The sequence below is a fragment of the Hyaena hyaena genome, unplaced genomic scaffold, assembly GCF_003009895.1.
Source record: "Hyaena hyaena isolate Hyena2069 unplaced genomic scaffold, ASM300989v1 scaffold_609, whole genome shotgun sequence".
NCBI classification, from domain to species: Eukaryota; Metazoa; Chordata; class Mammalia; order Carnivora; family Hyaenidae; genus Hyaena; species Hyaena hyaena.
In genome coordinates, this window is record NW_024081240.1 from 152,064 (window position 1) to 171,295 (window position 19,232).

Below are 19,232 nucleotides of genomic sequence, written 5' to 3' on the forward strand. Positions count from 1 at the left end.
CTTCCTTGGCTTTACACCTCTATTCCATCTTCAAAGCCAACAGTACAGCAACTTTCAGTCTTTCTCTGCATTTCTGACTTCTCCTTACATTGTTACATCTCCTTCTTTGGCCCTTCTGCCTCCTTCCTTTATAAAGGAAATCACCTTGTGATTATATTGGGCCCATTCAGAGAATACAAAATTATTATCCCATCTCAACATGCTTAACTCAATCATTCTGCAGAGTTACTTTTTGCCATGTAAATAACGTTTCTACGTAATAGAATAGAACACAATAAAAAGTTTCTACAATTAGAATGCGGAGAGAGGTGTTACCTGTCACACACACTGTTGACCACAAAGAGTTACTTGTTTATAATTTTTTAATAAAAATGTTTCAAGTCATTCAATATTTATATTTCTGTTCCAACCATATCCCATTAAAACTCTCCCATTCTTAGATTCTTACTGTTTAGAGTTTTAATTTTGCTAGCTTGCTGAACACACACACACAAAAGTTGTTATTTATATAATCAATAGGTGGCTAAATTTTCTGAAATAATATGCCAATTTCTAAAGCAGTGTGCTATTTTATTCCTTCCTCTTGTAGGTTCATTTTCATACTTGCTAGCAATATTTTTAATAGTTTGCTGTGTCACAGTGTATAAAAAATAATCTTATTTTTCTATCAGAAAATGTCATTATTTTATATTCATCTTTGATAATAGTTTATGTATGAATTTGAAGTTGATCAATACTTTCCATTATTATTTAAAAATATTATTTGACTATTGTCTTCGAGTTCATAAGGAAAATTCTGTCACCAAATTATTTTTCATTTATAAGCAATTTATTTTTCTCTCAGAATTTTCTATCTGAGAATTCTCTCTTATTTTCTTGTATCTTATCACCATGAGAATTCTCCATTGATTCCTTGCTTCTTTGTATCTTCAGAATAGGGTCCTTGGGTGTGTTGATTTAAGTTTACTCTTCTAAGTTATTGGAGTGTACTTTCTATCTGGAAACAGGTCTTAAGTACTGGAAATTTCTCTGTAATTACTTTTTCATATATTCCTTCTAATGCATTGCTTTTGATTTTTTATTCTAGAACTCTTACACGATGCATATTATCATCTTTTACTTTATCCTCTTTGCAAGATACTTTTATTTTCTTTAAATTTTGATGTTGAAGATGTTATTAGACCAGATGATGCCATAGGAGGCTCCTTAATTTCTCTCTTCCCATAGAGGCACTGAATGCAAAGCTGTAAATAGAGTAAGTCCATGTGAGAGAAATCCAGATTGACTTGAGTGCCTCTTATCCATTAGACAACTGAGAAAATACCATGTTGAAGTGTATAGGAAAGGATGAGACATACTCTCATGACAAACCCCATCAATGTCACATACGTAATCAAGAGAAAACCCCTAACTCCTGGCTTTTCCCTGGGGAGCTCGGGGTTTGGACCTCATATCCACCACCTCAGGTTTTAAGGCTCCCACCTTAGGGATGAGCCCCTAAGAACTCCCACCTCTGAAAGATTAAAGGGCTTGTTCTCATGAGTCCCACAAGACTACAGCAAACAAAGAAGCAGTTGTAAACAGTAACAGGAGCATATCCCACAGCTATGCACTAGCCTCAGAGCACAAGGAATAGGCAAAGTTGCCTATTTCCCAGTTTCTTTCTAGAAAGGGTTCGACTGTGCACTTCCTCAGGTACTGAGGCCCAGTTTCTAATTAGCCTCCATGTAGGCACTAGGATCCTCTCTATGTGATACCTCAATTACTGGGAGCCATTAAGAACACTACAAAAAGAGGTAAATTGTGCCATCAAATGCCTAAGATAGAGATTAGCATAAAAATGTAGAGCTTTCCATATGTGTTCACAGTTATTATTATCAGCTGAAAATTGACTGTTATGTCCATAAGGTATTTTATGTGCTCATCATGGTAATAACAAAGCAAATCTTTATAGTAGATTCACAAAAGAGGGGAAAAAAAATCAAATCACACAGAAAATCATCAAATAACAAAGAAAGAGAATGAGGAGGTAAGAATAGCAAAACAAAACAAAATAAAAACAAACTAAAAACTAAAAACAATAACAAAATGGTGTAGTAAATCCATACCTATTGTTAACTATTTAAATGTAAAATGGTCTAAGTTCTCCCCCTAAAAAACTCCACATTAAATTGCTAAGCAGATTTTAAAAAGTCTCAACAAAGCACTGGGTGTTATATGTAAACCTACTTGACAATAAACTATAACGAGAAAAAAGTCTCAATGTACACTTAAAGTGAAGAGATTTAAAAATATATGCAATGCAATTGGAAACCAAAAGAAAACAGTGGTAGCTATAGTACATTAGACAAAACAAACTATAATCCCAAGACTGTTAATAGCAAAAGGAGGTCATTATATAATAATAAGGGTTAATTGATCAAGAAAATGTAACTATTGTAATATTTATGAAACTCAATATCAGAGCACGTAAATATATTAAGCATAATATTAATAGATTTGAAGGAAGAAATAGCAGTCATAGCAGGGAACTTCAATACCCTACTTTCAACAATGGATAAGTTACAGAAAATCAATATGGTGACATTGAACTTAAAGCACAGTTAGATCAGATAGATCTAACAGACATGTATAGAACATTCTATCCAATAACATCTGAATATACATTTTCTTAAACATACATGTAAATTCTCTAGGATAAGTTATGTGTTAGGCCACCATGTAAGCATCTTTTCCAACCAAACTAGGATGAAATTAAAAATCAATTACAAGAAGAAAACTGGAAAACTCACAAGTATATAGAGATCAAACAGCATGTTCTTGAGCAACCAATGGGTCAAAGAAGAAAACAAAAGGAAAATAGAAAAAAAAAACTTTAGGTAAATGCAAATGGAAACACAATATAGCAAAATTTATGGGATGCAGCAAATTTGGCCCAAAAAGGAATTGTTTTTTTTTTAATTATTTACTAAAGATATTTTTCCTGGTTTAATAAATGTTTCCCTTGTTATCTATTAATTCTAAGAACTTAAAAAGTAGTGTTCTGAATAGTATGTCCAAATATGGTGTATGATGTCTCCAGAATTCAAAATGCACCTCCTCAAATATATGGCTTTTTTTGTAGTGTGTGGCATAAAATACACCAAAATTTACCTCACTTTAGAAAAAGACACACTTTTCCCAAGACCATTGGATTCCTAGGATTTTCTTCAATATGGCAAACCAGATACCTTGCAAAATTTATCCTCCTTCTGGCATGTAAGTGTTTTATTAAGGCTTCTAGATTGCGTGCTACTTCTGGTTTATGAAGAACATATAGCTAAATATAAGTACTCTACTGTATAGCCACATGTTTTCTGGGACAATATTATTCCAGAGATATTATTTCTGGGGTAATATTATGAAGCATTTTCCAGGCAATATTGTGATAGAAGAGTTATAATAACTGAAACAATGCAAGTATTAAACTGCTTTTGTTAGGTAAAGACAAACTGCTTGTGATTATCTTTCTTATATAAATGGAGGTGAAGGGATTATTTAGGTCAATAGTTGCAGATACCTAAATAGAAGGTGCCATGAGCTGCGTTAATTTGTTAGAGTTAAGAATACTTCATTTGTATTCACACCTGAGAATGACATAAGGATAAGACTACGTTTCCAGTAATTTATGGTTATTATCCATCTACTCTTTGTACTGGCCAAAATATGGTACTAGTGGAAATATGATAGGAATCATCCATGAATCTTTCTCTACTATCTGTATTTCTAACAGAATTGTGATACTATTATTATCTTACTTCCTTGACCAAAAACAGTAGTAAAGAATTTTCCACTTGGGCTTGATTCCAAAAATCAAGAATCCTATTACAAATGTTTTCTGTTTTGGGGACACATGGGTAGCTCAGTTGGTTAAGCGGCCAACTTTGGCCTAACACACACTGTCTCTCTCAAAAATAAATAAACATTAAAGAAAAATAAATGTTTTCTGTGTTTAAGTGTAACTTTTTCCATAGTACTTTGGAAGACTGGAAAACAAAAGAAAACAAAACTCTAAAAAGGGTCTCTGTTCCCACTGAATTAATTCATTATGAGGCAGACTTCTTACATATGTGGAATGCATAAGCCCCCATTATGACTAACAGAAAAAAACACTATTTTTCCCCAGGTACTCGTGTCAGACAGGAGCCAATTTTTGACTCTCATAAAAAATGCTTCAAAGAATATCTGTGTACAAATCTTTGTGTATATAAAAATTTTAATTTCTTTTGCATAAATATCTAAATATGAAATTGTTGGGTCTATGGTAAAATTAGATTGAAATTTTTAAGAAACTGTTAAATTGTTTTCCAAACTGGAACATAATTTTACATTCCCACTAGCAATGCACAAGTGTTTCAATTTCCTAACATTCTTACCACCACTTTCTATTGTTTACTTTTTTTTTAACTAAAGCTATCCTAGTGAGTGTGAGGTGGTATCTCATTGTGGTTTTGACATATTAATCACTAATGATGCCATGCATGATTTCATTTGCTTATTGGATATTTGTATATCTTGTTTCATAAAATTTTATACGATTCCTTTACCTTTTTTTAAAATTGGTCTGACTGTGTTTTGTTTTTGAATTGTAAGCACTTATCACAATATTCTCAACTCACAGGAAATCAGTGACTGGAAAAATTAGAATATTTATAATAGGATAGCTTATCACAGCAGAATTTCTTCACAACAATAAAAATTAAAAGTGAAGCTAGGATAAAAGTAAGGTTTCAGTGGTTCATGTGCTAGAAACATAATGAAAGATATTCACAGATAGGTAATTAATTAAATACTATTTGGTTGAATCAAAGAAATGTATTCAGAGAAAATGAACTTATTTAAGAATATGTCACTTTCAGTGAGAAGAGTTTCTTGGAGGGTTGAGAACACTGGGAGCAACACCAACTGTTAATTAGGACCAAACTACCGAATATAGTATTTTTCACATTTCTACAATGATCTGTGTTGATATGAAATATAAAACACAATCATTTCCACATAGAAAGTAAATGACCCTAAATTCTATAGTATCTCATACTTAGTAGTCACTAAATATTTGTTAAAAGTGAAAAGAAATGGGTAATGTATGGCATTGTTGAATCACTCTATTGTACACCCGAAAGTAATATAATACTGTATGTGAACTAACTGAAATTAAAATAAAAACTTAAAAAAGAAGAAGAAAAATGAAAAAAAAAAGCAAATAATTTTTTTTGTCTGTTTGCGTTTTGAAATCTACGGTTTGCACTTTGAAAACTACAAAGATGTAATTGTGCTCCTGCTCTGTTATTTATTCAGGGCGTTACTGCCAGGGATAAAGTGACTGAAAAATTAGATAACTATCCTGTATGAATAGTCTTCATGAACAATTATAGGCAAACACCTTTTAGAAGTTGGTAAAATACTAAATTAGTATAAACTGAAGTGAAATCTGCTAAGAAGCGTTAAAATTCATGGCAGTAAAAATATGTGTGGAATAGGAAAAAAAGAGACTTCCTTTGTATAAATTTCCAAAGATTATGAAAAATCAAGGTATTTAAAGTCCATAGTATTAATTGCATTATTTATTAGCAGATACTTTGAGGAGTTTTTAAAATATATGACTCTAGCATGTACAAGTAAGCTAGTGGTTTCAATGGCAAATGACATTCACACTTGTGTACTTAGTCATTGTTATTTCTGGGATTTTTTATTATAATAGAAGCTTAATATCCCTATTTGTCCTACAACACACCAGTTTTATGCTTTAGCATTGCTGAAGTTTTGTTTCAATGTATTGGGCTCAAGACCAAAATTGAAGTTCTTCTCAATTGGAAGAACCATTTTCAATGACTATTATTTAACACTGAATGATTTTTGGAAGTTAGATTTTGCTATATACTTGGAAATACTTCTTAGTGAATTTCATCTAAAATTGCAAGGTAAAATAACTGTTTACATTTGAAACATATTGTGGAAAAGTCATTTTGAGAATGACTGATTTTTGGGGCGCCTGGGTGGCTCAGTCGGCTCAAGTCATGATCTTACATTTCGTGGATTCCAGCCCCGCGTCGGGCTCTATGCTGACAGCTAGCTCAGAGCCCGGAGCCTGCTTTGGATTCTGTGTCTCCCTCTCTCTCTGATCCTTTCCTGTTCATGCTGTCTCTCTCTCTCTCTCTCAGAAATAAATAAAAAAAAACATTTAAAAATTTAAAAAAAAAGAATGACATGTTTGAATCACAAGTAATGTCAAGTGACTTAATATACTTTTTATCCTGTCAAAAGTTAAAATAAAGAGAAAGATCTCTGCTCCCACAAAAATCTGCAGTAATTATATTTTTTACATTACATGCTAACAGCGTTTTGGGGACCTCAGTGTAAGCACAAAGGAAATTTGGATATTTTGCAATCCATCTACCTGTGTAAATTGGGGAGCTTCTAAGCTTCAACTGGAATTGACTGATCTGCAATGTGATGACATGCTAAAGGGTATATTTCAGAAGAAAAATTGAATATAAATCTAGAAATGCCTTCCAACGGGTAAACATGCTCAGTTAAAACCATACGTTCTGGCGCCTGGGTGGCTCAGTTGGTTAAGCATCCAACTTCGGCTCAGGTTATGATCTCAGTGGGTTTGAGCCCCGTGTCGGGCTCTGTGCTGACAGCCAGCTCAGAGCTTGGAGCCTGTTTCAGATTCTGTGTCTCCCTCTACCTCTGACCCTCCCCTGCTCACTCTCTTTCTCCTCTCTCTCTCTCGGAAATAAATAAAAACATTAAAAAAACATACACTCATAAGCGGATAACAGAATTTAGTAGTATTTATTTATGAGAAAAGACACATTTGAAGATGACATATAAAATTTAATTATATCAGCATTAACAGAGGAAGCTGTGCAATCGATTTTGTTAATGAATACTGACTTTGAACACTAATTAAGAAAAAAAAAACTCCCCTAAACAATTCCATTCTTCTAGTAAATAAATATGTACTCCAAAAGCACATGTGATTTTTATTTTTATATTTTAAAATTATCAGTTAAAAGTTGTGGATTTTTTTTCTCTCTTGTTATAGTAAGATCTATATAACAGTCTTGATTTGCCTCTTAGGCCAACAAACCTACAATTATTTATCTGTCCCTTGACAGAAAATGTTGCTTTTTTCATGTGCAAAGAAAAAGAAGAAATGAGAAAATACATGTCTATTTGCAGTGTAGAATAAAAAGACACAAGGAAGGTAATTGAGAGATTAATGAAATTGGTTACCTATAGGACATGGAAAAATGAGATAGAAGGAATACCAGGAATTTGGGAAGATAACATTTTTTTAATCTTTACGAAAAAAAAATAGTGTTTGTTTATTTATTTATTTATTTATTTATTTAGTATTAAACATCCTATCATTGAAAATTATTTTTTTTTTACAAATAGTTTATCGTCAAATTAGTTTCCACATAACACCCAGTGCTCATCTCCACAAGTGCCCTCCTCCATGTCCATCCCTCCTCCCCCCCACATCCATCAGGCCTCAGTTTGTTCTCATCATTCAAGAGTCTCTCATGGTTTGTCTCTCTCCCTCTCCCCCACCATTTTTCCCCTTTTTCTCCCGCATTGTCCTCAGTTAAGTTCCTCCTAATCCTCCTATACGTGCAAACATTTGATATTTGTCCTTCTCTGCCTGACTTACTTCACTAAGCATAACACCCTCAAGGTCCATCCATGTTGCTACACATGGCCAGATTTCATTGTTTCTCATTGCCATGGTAGTATTCCATGGTATAAATAAACCACATCTTCTTGATCCATTCGTCCATTGATGGACACTTAGGCTCTTTCCGTGTTTTAGTTATTGTGGAGAGTGCTGCTATGAACATTGGGGTACATGTGCTCCTGTGCATCAGCATTTCTGTATCCCTTGGGTAAATTCCTAGCAGTGCTATTGCTGGGTCATAGGGAAGTTCTATTGTTAGTTTCCTGAGGAACCTCCACACTGTTTTCCAGAGGGGCTGCACCAGTTTGCATTCCCACCAACAGTGTAGGAGGGTTCCTGTTTCTCCACATCCTCACCAGCATCTAGAGTTCTCTGATTTGCTCATTTTAGCCACTCTGACTTCTGCCATGACTTTTTGAGATAACACTAAATTGGCTCAAAANCATTCAAGAGTCTCTCATGGTTTGTCTCTCTCCCTCTCCCTCACCATTTCCCCCCTTTTTCTCCCCCTTGTTCTTCAGTTAAGTACCTCCTAATCCTCCTATACGTGCAAACATATATTTGTCCTTCTCTGCCTGACTTATTTCGCTCAGCATAACACCCTCAAGGTCCATCCATGTTGCTACACATGGCCAGATTTCATTGTTTCTCATTGCCATTGTAGTATTCCATGGTATAGATAAACCACATCTTCTTGATCCATTCGCCCATTGATGGACACTTAGGCTCTTTCCATGTTTTGGCTATTGTTGAGAGTGCTGCTATGAACATTGGGGTTTATTTATTTTTTTGAGAGAGAGAGTGAGAGAGCATGCATAGTGCACGAGTGAGGGAAGGGTAAAGAGAGACAGAGGATTGGAAGTGGGCTCCACACTGACAGCATAGAGCCCCATGTGGTGCTCAAACTCATGAACTGGGAGATCATGACCTGAGCCAAAGTCAGATGCTTAACCCAATGAGCCACCCAGTTGCCCATAATATTTCCTTTAGTATATTTTTTGCATAGCCCTGCCACTTTAAACCATTTTAAATTTTCATACACTCATAAATAAGTAAACAAATAAATGAATAGATAAATAATAAATAAATAAATAAATAAATAAATAAATAAATAAAATCCATAAAGAATGGGTGAAAAAAGAGGTGCCTAGGTGGCTCAATTGGTTGAGTGTCTGACTTCAGCTCAGGTCATGATCTCATGGTTCCTGGGTTTGAGCCCCGAGTAGGGATCTGTGTTGACAGCTCAGAGCCTGGAGCCTGCTTCAGATTCTGTGTCTCCCTCTCTCTCTGTCCCTCCTCCTCTCACACTGTCTCTCTCTCAAAAATAAATACACTTTAAAAACAAGTTATTTTAAAAATGGGTGAAAATCTCTAAAATTAAATACAGACTCAAATGAACCAAACTTTATTTCAAATGTACAACATAATTACACTAAAGAGAATAAAAAAGAATTAACTCAAGTAAGTACTGAACAAAATATTAGAGTTGTATATCCTCGTGCTAAAAACAAAAGTAAATAACCCCCTCCAAACAGACATTAAACTCTAATTCGTACATTTATTTTGCAGAAACAATAGTTCTTTTTTTTAATGCTTTATTAACTTTTGAGAGAGAGATAGAGACAGCGTGAACAGAGGAGGGTCAGAGAGAGAGGGAGACACAAAACCCGAAAGAGGCTCCAGGCTCTGAACTAGCTGTCAGCGCAGAACCTGATGCGGGGCTCGAACCCAGGAACCGTGAGATCATGACCTGAGCCGAAGTCGGACACTTAACTGAGTGAACCACCCAGGCGCCCCGAAACAATAGTTCTTCTGAAACTGATTTTATACATTCAAAATTCTAAAAGTAAGTGAATGTATTTTAGATAATGGGAACTAGCTTTCTCACTGTCAGAGTAGGGAGTTACAAATAGCGAAGGAATAAAGAATAACAACAACATTGTAGCACTGAGTTGGGACTAGAGTTATCAAGGAAATCTGGTGGTTCTGTCTATGCATTTCTAGATAGCATGATATAAAAATGGATGTACATATATGAGTGAATATATATTGCAAAAATTACACAAGTTGGACAACTGAAAGAAATCATAAGACTACAGAACATAAATATGCAGGACTTTTATACCAGTAAAGGGTATGGTGCAGCAGAAATAAATCACAGGCAAGCTTTGGGGTACTCAGAGACTTAGTTCCAGACTCAATTACCCAGGATCCTTTTTTTAGTTGCATAGGAGTTTTATTTGCAGAACATGAACCACCAAATTTTCTATGCAGAATCTTTATTTTAGTTGAGTCAAGGAAGCAGCTTTATTAGCTTCTTATGTGTTCCATTTGTTACTTGACCAAGTCAGGTTGCCTAATGGGTTTGACTAGACTTAATCTGTCAATTTGCACATGCTTAAGCTATATGAACTAATTGGTTTGGGTGTGTTTATATATCTATGCATGCACACATTTATGGGTACATGTATATTAATATAAACTTATATTTTATATCTTCTGTCAGTTGAGAGGGTCTGGATGCAATGACACCTCAGTAACAATGAAAAAAACTAGCACCTCCATTCTGGGTACTGAATATTTTTCTCCACTAGTAGAAACTAAGGGGTTGGAGAAATGGCCAAGTACTGAGCTTAGGGAATAAGAAAGCATATGCCTGGCCTAGGATGTTTTCTTATACCGAAGAAGAAATTGCTCAAAGAATGGCAGGAGCATGTCAAAAGGAAAAAAAAAAAAAAGCTTACAAGGTCACGTGTAGGAAAATTTGATCTATTGCACAAAACTAGGGAAATCCAAGCATCAAAATAAGTATAAAAGTTAAGGATTACAACCTAATTACTAAAGTAAGAATCAATAAATCAATTTGTATAAATTTGCATATATGTAAATAATTAAACTATAAAGGGAAATTATTCCTTACAGTATAGTGTCAACTAATCAATGAAAAGAAATTATTGGATTAGAAAACAACCATTTGGTAACAAATGATTCTGATTATTAAGGGATACTAAACTAGTGGGTAAATATGTGAAGAGTACAAAACATTTACATAAGTCTTAAAGTTATCTGCCCACAGGATACTTATTCCTTGCAAAGGGTAAATTAGTGACATCATCACAGGAAAGAAACATGGCAGTCACTATCCAAACCAAATGATCACAGTTAAACATTGCAAATAATGGCCAATAAATCTATAATGTGTCTCTCCTGATATGATACAATCAGATAAATTTAGCATCACTTTTTTTGGTGTTCCTGCCGAAAATGTATAACTAATATTTAATCATGAGAAAACATCAAACAAACCAAATTAAAGGATATTTTACAAAATTTGTAGCTTCTGCTCTTCAAACATGGCAGTTTCATCAAGTACAATAAAAAATTCAGGAACTTTTATAAAGAAGTCTAAAGAGAACCATGTCACCAACTAAATGCAATTTCATAATTATAAATTTTCTTTTGCTAGAAAAGACATTATTTGCCCAATTGTCAAAATATGGGTAAAATTTGCAAATGAGAAAATAGTATTATATCAATGCAAATTTTCTAGCTTTGATATTTTCAGGGAATTCCTCAACTACACAAACATGCTGAAGTAAAAAATTATTATCTATATCCTTGAATTAAAATAATTTGATAGAAAGCATTAAATTTTGAAACAAAATATTTTAGATTATAACACTCTAATTAAAACTTCCAAAACAGCTACAGAATATTATAAATATGAAATTAAAATGTTGACGGCCATAAGGGCAAAATACAAAAGTTAATAGCATATATTTGTTAGCAAAAACAGAGAAACATTTAAAAAGATAAATGTATTAATAAATCATATTTGTTAACTATTCAATAAATAAAGTATTAAGTCTTTATTGAAAAACAATATAAAATTTTGGGAAAGACCTACAATAGCAATAGAGTAAGTGCAAACACTTTCTACGTTTATGAATGCTAAATCTTAATTAATTATAGCTGGGAATTTTCCACAAATTATATAAATCCCATGCAATTTCACTCAATATGCCAGTAGACTTTTCATAGACATAGGGAAGCCACAACATAGAAATAATCTCTTTTCCTGGACAATCTCCAAGGTCAAACCAACAAATTGAATGATTAAACTGGTCAGACCTCAGACATAAAATCACACTTTTAACTGTGGGACTGTCTATATCTCCCTCTCAAAAAGACTACATAAAATTGGGATTCCTCTAAAGTACAAATAGTGTGTAAAGAAAACTGTGGTTTAAACTATACCCACCATTGCAGGTAATTTAATAATAAAAAATATTTGGGTAATAGGGAAATTATTAACAAAATATGAATTGTGTATCTACTATTTAGTTTGGGACATTTAGGATACAAATGAACATGCACATTCCTAGTCTTGAGAAGACTGCATAAAAAGTGAGGTAATCAAGGGTGTCTGGGTTAGTTAGGTGTCTGACTCTTGATACTGGCTCAAGTTATGATCTCAGGGTTTGTGGGATTGAGTCCTTTGTTGGTGTGAGTGCAAACCCTGCTTGGGTTCTCTCTTTTCCTCTCTCTCTGCCCCTCCCATAGTGTGCGCACTGTCCTCTCTCTCTCTCTCTCTCAAAATAAGTAAATAAGCTTTAAAAAAAAGTGAGGTAATCAAAATATGTAAGTAAAGAGTTGTGACTAAGGATGATAATTGATGTAAACATGTACAAAGTGCAGTAGTAAAGAAGATAAGCATTAGATTTGTTTGGTGCCATTGGAATAGGTGTTTCCTATGTAAAGTAGCACCTAAGCTAATATTTGATGCATATTCAGAATTTTCCATGCAGAAAAGAAGTGGGGAAAATCAGGGCTGCTTGTAGGCCCAGGTCAATGTTCCATATCCCGTTATAGCAAGCCATAAACTTCTCTTTTTCCTAAGTTTCTGCTACTAGCTTATCAACTAAAAAATATTGCTGACCACAGTGTGCAGCCCCAAACACTCTGAGATCAACATTACAATTCATGATGTGAGTGCTATTAACAATGTAGGTCATCTTTTAGCTTTCAGTTTTAACTAATTGAGCTTGCAACCTAGGTTCTAAACTCATTTGCTTCTCTATAGCTTCAAAAGGGCAGGTGCTGTCAATGTGTGAATGTAACAAATATGAAAACTGCATATCTTTAAAAAAATCAACTTATTAAAATGGAGTTTCCATATTTTCCTGTTTTCAGGCAACGTCTTGCCTTCTGGATCTAATTTAATCTCACATTCAGGTTTTCTCTCATTTTTATTGGTCTTAAATTTAAATCTTTATGTTGATATGTAAATGTAATTAAGGGAAAGCTTATATATTGAGAGTCCTTTATAGGCCTTATAAAAGCAGTTGAAAAGATTTAGGAAAGCATGCAAGGCACATATCTTCCTGAAGTTTACCCTGATTATAATACTTAATCTAATAGGTGTGTTTGACTATGGTAGAAAGAATTCTAAAATGTGCCCCACCCCTGCTAATTGACACCCTGGGGACTGATAATATGACAAGAAGTCACAGTCTTTGTGATACGCTTTTGTCTTTGCGAAAATGGATTTTGCAGATATTTTTAAGGTTAATAATCAGTGGACTCTGAGTTAATCAAAAGGAAGGCTATTTGGGTGGGCCTAATCTGTGCACACAAACCCTTTGGCAGCAGTGGTGGTGATGTGACTGACGACATCAGATGAATGAGAAGCAGAAAGGCGTAACCTGTCCTTACTGGTTTATTATAAAGAGGCCACCGGAGAAGGAAAGTGGATGGCTTCGAGAAGCAGAGAGCTGCTCCTAGCAGACATCTAGCAAGGAAATGAGATCTTCAGTCCTCCAAATGCAAAGATAATTCTGCAAAAATCTTAATGAACTTGAAAGCAGTTTCATGTCCTGAACCTCCATAAAGGAACCCAGCCCAGATGACACCTTGATTAAGGCCTTGTGAGACTCTAAACAGAGAACTCAGTAAAGTCCTCCTGGCCTTCTGACCTAGAAACCTGTAGATAATAAGTGAATATTCTTTTTTTTATTTAAAAAAATATTTTATTTATTTCTGAGAGAGAGAGTGAGCAGGAGAAGGTCAGAGAGAGAGGGAGATACAGAATCTCAAACAGGCTCCAGGCTCTGGGATGGCTGTCAGCAAATAGCGTGACACGGGGCTCGAACCCACGAACCATGAGATCATGACCTGAGTCGTTTAAGTGTCAACGACTGAGCCACCCAGGCACCCTAATAAGTGAATATTCTTTTACATTGCTGAGTTTGCAGAAACTTGTTACTCAGAAATAGAAAACTAATACAATAACCCATTCATAGAGGTGTTAATCTAAAATATACTAACAATGTAGTATCTGCTTACTATGCTTACTATCACTTACCCTAATTAATACCATGGAGAATAGATAATAAATTGCTAATGATTTTGAGGATTGTTGTGTAAATTAACCTTACAATCTCTTGAACTTGCTTTATAAGGTCAGTAAGGGTAACCACCACATCTAATTTTATTATTTATTTCTCATATGCCTAGTATAATATTTTATATTTCATAACAGGTCAACAATTTAATCGATTCAATTTATATAAGTATTTTAAACTTATTTTTATGACTTACTTTTTCAGTTATCCAAATAAGTGATTGAGTGTCCACATCTACTTCCTGCAAGGAATACAACGATATAGAATAATGTGATCTTATTCTCAAAAATCCTATGGCTCATAAATACAATTTATTTAGAGGATCTGCACTGATAGACATTTAGAATGTTTTCATACTTGCAAGATCAAAAAGTACAGAATTTATATTAGCATAGTGGTATAAATATACCTGTTGTAATTTCTCATCCCTGGAATTATTGGGCCAGTTCATGCATTTTGATTTTGATGGATTTTGCCAAATTATATCCCCTAAATAATTGTCAGATGTATAAAAACAGCATCTTATTTCTTTCATTATTTATTTACTTCACAGTGAGTGTGAATATCTTATTTTGCTGATTTCCCTTTATAAATTTTTTTCCTGGCTACTGTCTGTACAATAGTTTGTCCATTTTTCTACTTGTATTTTGTTTCTATGAAAATGCTTTGTAAATACATTTGGAAAATCAAGGAAACCCACTGCCTTCATATGTGTCACATACATTACTTAACTTTGTTGAATGTTTGTTGTGTAGACATTTTATATAGATTTATATAATTGTATATAAATACATTTACATTTTGACTTTTTTAAGGCTCTAGCTTTGTGTTTTATATATTCCTGATTGTTTCCCTTTTTGAATAGATGACTAAATTTGAACCCGAAAAATGAGAGTGGAGAGAGAAACTTGCTATATGTTGAAAGAACATTATTTAGAGCTATATCAACTTTAAATATAACAAAATTTGGGGAGCCTCAGAGCATTTATATAATAACAAATACATCTGCAATTTTTTTTCTGACTACTTTCCTGTGTCTTGGTTTTAAAATTAGAAATCTCCAGGGATGTCTGGGGCTCAGTCAGTGAAGCATTCTACTTGGGTTAGGGTCATGATCTTGTGGTTCTTGAGTTCAAGGCCCACATCAGGCTCACTGTTGAGCCTGCTCTGGATCCTCGGTCCCTTCTCTTTTTGTCCCTCTCCTGCTCTCTCTCTCTTTCTACCTCTCTCTCTCTCCCCCTCTCTCTCAAAAATAAATTTAAAAAAATTAAAAAGATATCTCCAGAATCAAATTTTAATGTAAATTGTTACTAATAAAGATCTTAAGAAGGATTATTTCTTATACAGAGAAAAATAGAGTTGTTAGTAATCAATAATATGCAGTCTGTATAGTTTTAATATAAGTACTGAAAACTCACTTGTTGATCAACGGAATGATGAGTTGAGGAAAACGTCTGTAAAATAATCTTATAGTATGTATGACAATTATCACAATACAGCCATGTTTTAGCGAAAGTAATAGAGTGAGCACATAAGGAAAAGAGGAACAGGGATAAAAAAGAGTTTTATATTCAGGATGCTTGGGGGGGCTCAGTTGGTTAAACATCTGACTCTTGATTTTGGCTCAGTTCATGATCTCACAGTTTGTGGGATCAAGCCCTATATCGGGCTCTGTGCTGACAGCATGGTACCTGCTTGGGAGTCTCTCTTTCTCTTTCTGCCTTTCCCCTGTGTGTTCTCTCGCTCTCAGAATACATAAATACTTAACAAAAAGGAAAAAGAGAGTTTCATTTTCCAGTATCACAGTATCATCCAGGCAGTTAGGCAGGAGAGAAATTTAGGGATTTAAAGTATTGTGAAGCCTTTTTTTTTTTTTTTTTTTTTTTTTTTTTTTTTTTTTTTTTTTTTTTTTTTTTTGGAAATTTAATATCAATGAACTCTGACAAATAGGAAGTTTAAAAAAGAAACTCAAAAATCCATACTGTAAAAGATCTCTTGTTTTTGTTGAGATTNCAAAAAGGAAAAAGAGAGTTTCATTTTCCAGTATCACAGTATCATCCAGGCAGTTAGGCAGGAGAGAAATTTAGGGATTTAAAGTATTGTGAAGCTTTTTTTTTTTTTTTTTTTTTTTTACCAGTAGATAATCATTGATATGCTTAAGATGGAAATTTAATATCAATGAACTCTGACAAATAGGAAGTTTAAAAAAGAAACTCAAAAATCCATACTGTAAAAGATCTCTTGTTTTTGTTGAGATTATGATTTTAGTAGAAGCAACCTACACTAGAGATTTTCTTTCTTTACTAAATCTGGAGATACCTCAAACAGTTCCTTTTATCTTAACCTACCAGATGTTGAATTCAAAACTCAGTGTCACCAATGTATCAGGAGTAGTGGGTGTCATTGAAAAAATAGATTTGGGGATTGTGAGGTCAACATTTGTCATGAGCTAACCTGGCCAATGTAAAGAGACTCAGTGACAGAACAGGTAATTCTAACAGTGTTTGTAAGACTAGAAAGATAATAATGGCCTCTCTACATGCAAGCATAATAAAAGCCTAAATCGAATCTTAGGAGTATAGTTGTCCTGAGCGAATCAGTATCATATAAAACAGATGCAGAATAAATTACCCACTACAGTGCATGTGGGAAACTGAACATGGCATAAGATAGCACACTATAATTGTCAAGATAAAGCAAAGGTAGTGAAGTAGTACTTACCCCAGTGTCAAACGAACATATACTGTGTTAAGATTAATAAGGGCTGTAATGCAATTATATACATGAGATGATATTTGGAAATGGTAAGCAATTACTCCCTGATATTTTCCCTTCCTGTTGTTATCTCTCAAGGATATTCTCTGTTATATATTCTCAAGGATATTCACTGCCTCTAGAAATTGATGTGACAGTTGAGTAGAAAACAAAAGAAAGCCAAACCCCAGTAACCTAGATTTCAGAGGTTTACTGCACTAGATTACTTAGTATTAAAAAATAATGAATGAATGAATGAATGAATAATACCTTTAAAAGAGACCACACTTATAATAAGAAAGAACTACAGTAACAATGATAAGTCATGAAGGAAGCAAGAAATTATTAGGTACTGGCATTTCAGAGAAAGCAGAAACCCAAAGCCTGTTTCATACAGTTCAAAAGCCATCATGGAAAAGTAGCAATATTACCTATGCCATATAAAAATACTGCCACCTTCCCAGAAGTTGTAGGGTGAAGGTGAGATTCAAAGGGGCCTTTGTCAAAGGAAAGAGATACTACAAAAACCCTATTATGGACCAAAGCTGGAATGCTAGAGATATTAACAATTGAGGCTAACATGGGCAGATGATGATCAGATTATGGTAGATGTACTGCACACACATGTGTTAGCACTCCACTCCCAAACCTGTATCCAGCTCAGAGCAAGAGGGATTTGATGAACTGCTACGTTGGCTAAAATAATGTTTCTGCCTCCAAAATAATAAGAGTTCAAAGCAGAAATTTAGATAAATTATAGGAGAAAAAAGGCAAAAAATCTGTCACTGCAAAATGAGTGAGGGAATCCCTTTAGTCAGCTGGAAAACAAATCATTGTGATACAAAAGGAAACAAAACACACACACAACACATAATGCAAATAGAAACAGAATAGAAAGAAAAGTAGAAACAGTACTGAGCCTGGCATTCACCTATGAGCAATTAGAAGATTGTATTGGCCACACTGTGAAGATGGATTAATGATCAAATAAGGATGTACATTATTACAGTCACAATAATTAGTTATACATGAAACTAATTAATTATATCTCCACCTTATTATTTGTCTGGCAATCCTTCAAAAAGTTCACAAATGGTCTTATTTTAGGTCTTCAAAAATGATTTTTTGTGCTGTTTTGTTCATTGCTTATTCAAAAGAAATTTACTGAAAAACAAATATTGTGTGGGGTTCTAAATAAGATAAAGGAAATTAGGCACTTTCTCATGGAATTAACAGCCTACATTGGGGACACACAGTAAACAAATACTGGGGACACACAGTAAACAAATACTGCATAAGCAAGTTTTAAATTTCAGCCATGCATAAGTTCTAATAAAGTACGTGAAGTAAACAAGCAGATAAATAAGATGGTGATCTACCAACCCTGGAAGTGGGAGAGAATTGGTGGAGATGGTCAGTAAAATTTCCCTCACATGACAGTGATATTTAGACTGAGACCTGGGGGCACCTAGTTCAGTCAGTTGGGAGCGTGACTTCGGCTCAGCTCATGATCTCACAGTTCGATTCGTGAGTTGGAGCCCCAGGTTGGGGTCTGTGCTGACAGCTCAGAGCCCGGAGTCTGCTTGGAATTCTGTGTCTCCCTCTCTTTGTGTTCCTCCCCTGCTTGTGCTCAGTCTCTCTCTCTCAAAAATAAAGAAAGGTTAAAAAAAATTTAAACTGAGACCTGGAAGGTCAGAATTCTAGCCAAATGTGTGAGATACAAAAGGAGAGAAAATACTCAAAGCAGAGAGATCTGCATATATTTGATGTTTGGATTTAAATACCCTTCATTAATAACAAAGCCGGCATATTTGCATTAGGTGATGAGGACTGAGATTCCAGCACAGGCCTGGGTGTTGATACATAGAGCTAAGCCTAGCAGGCTTCTGCTGCATAGATACCCATATGTATCTGGATGCTGGTTTATCTTGGAACTTCATACCAGGGTTTGAGAGTTTTAGATTAGAAACAAAATTTGTATAAAAACAAAATACATTTTCAAATTTAGAGAGATCATGGGAAACAATTAAATAATTTATCTGGACATTTCATTTTCATTTAGAAGAAAAATGCAGGGAAGAAAAATAACATTTAACTTTCAATTAGTAATCATGTTATTAAATTCTCTGAATGGTAACAAAAGCACATTGGTTATAAAATCATATAGAATTTCATCTTGTATGTTTTTAGTTAATAATGTATTAATACCTTAAAGGATAAAAAATACTATAAAATTCCAATACACTGAGAAATTCCATTCTTAGTTAGATCAGTGTTCATTTTCAAGTTTCCTGAAAATACATATTTCTCAATAATGAAGATTTTCATGGTAGAAATTTATCTTCATC

The 19,232-nt window shown here is 34.1% G+C and overlaps 1 long non-coding RNA gene across 1 annotated transcript in view; it reads right to left on the minus strand.

The window, feature by feature from the left end:
• Positions 1–1,170: 1,170 nt before the first annotated feature.
• Positions 1,171–19,232, minus strand: part of LOC120248742 — a 28,286-nt gene continuing 10,224 nt past the window's right edge. The window contains exons 3-5 of the long non-coding RNA XR_005532675.1: positions 14,327–14,371; positions 2,793–2,819; positions 1,171–1,244 (exon numbers count right to left, since the gene is read on the minus strand). This is a non-coding gene — a long non-coding RNA (uncharacterized LOC120248742). The remainder of the gene's footprint in view (positions 1,245–2,792; positions 2,820–14,326; positions 14,372–19,232) is intronic.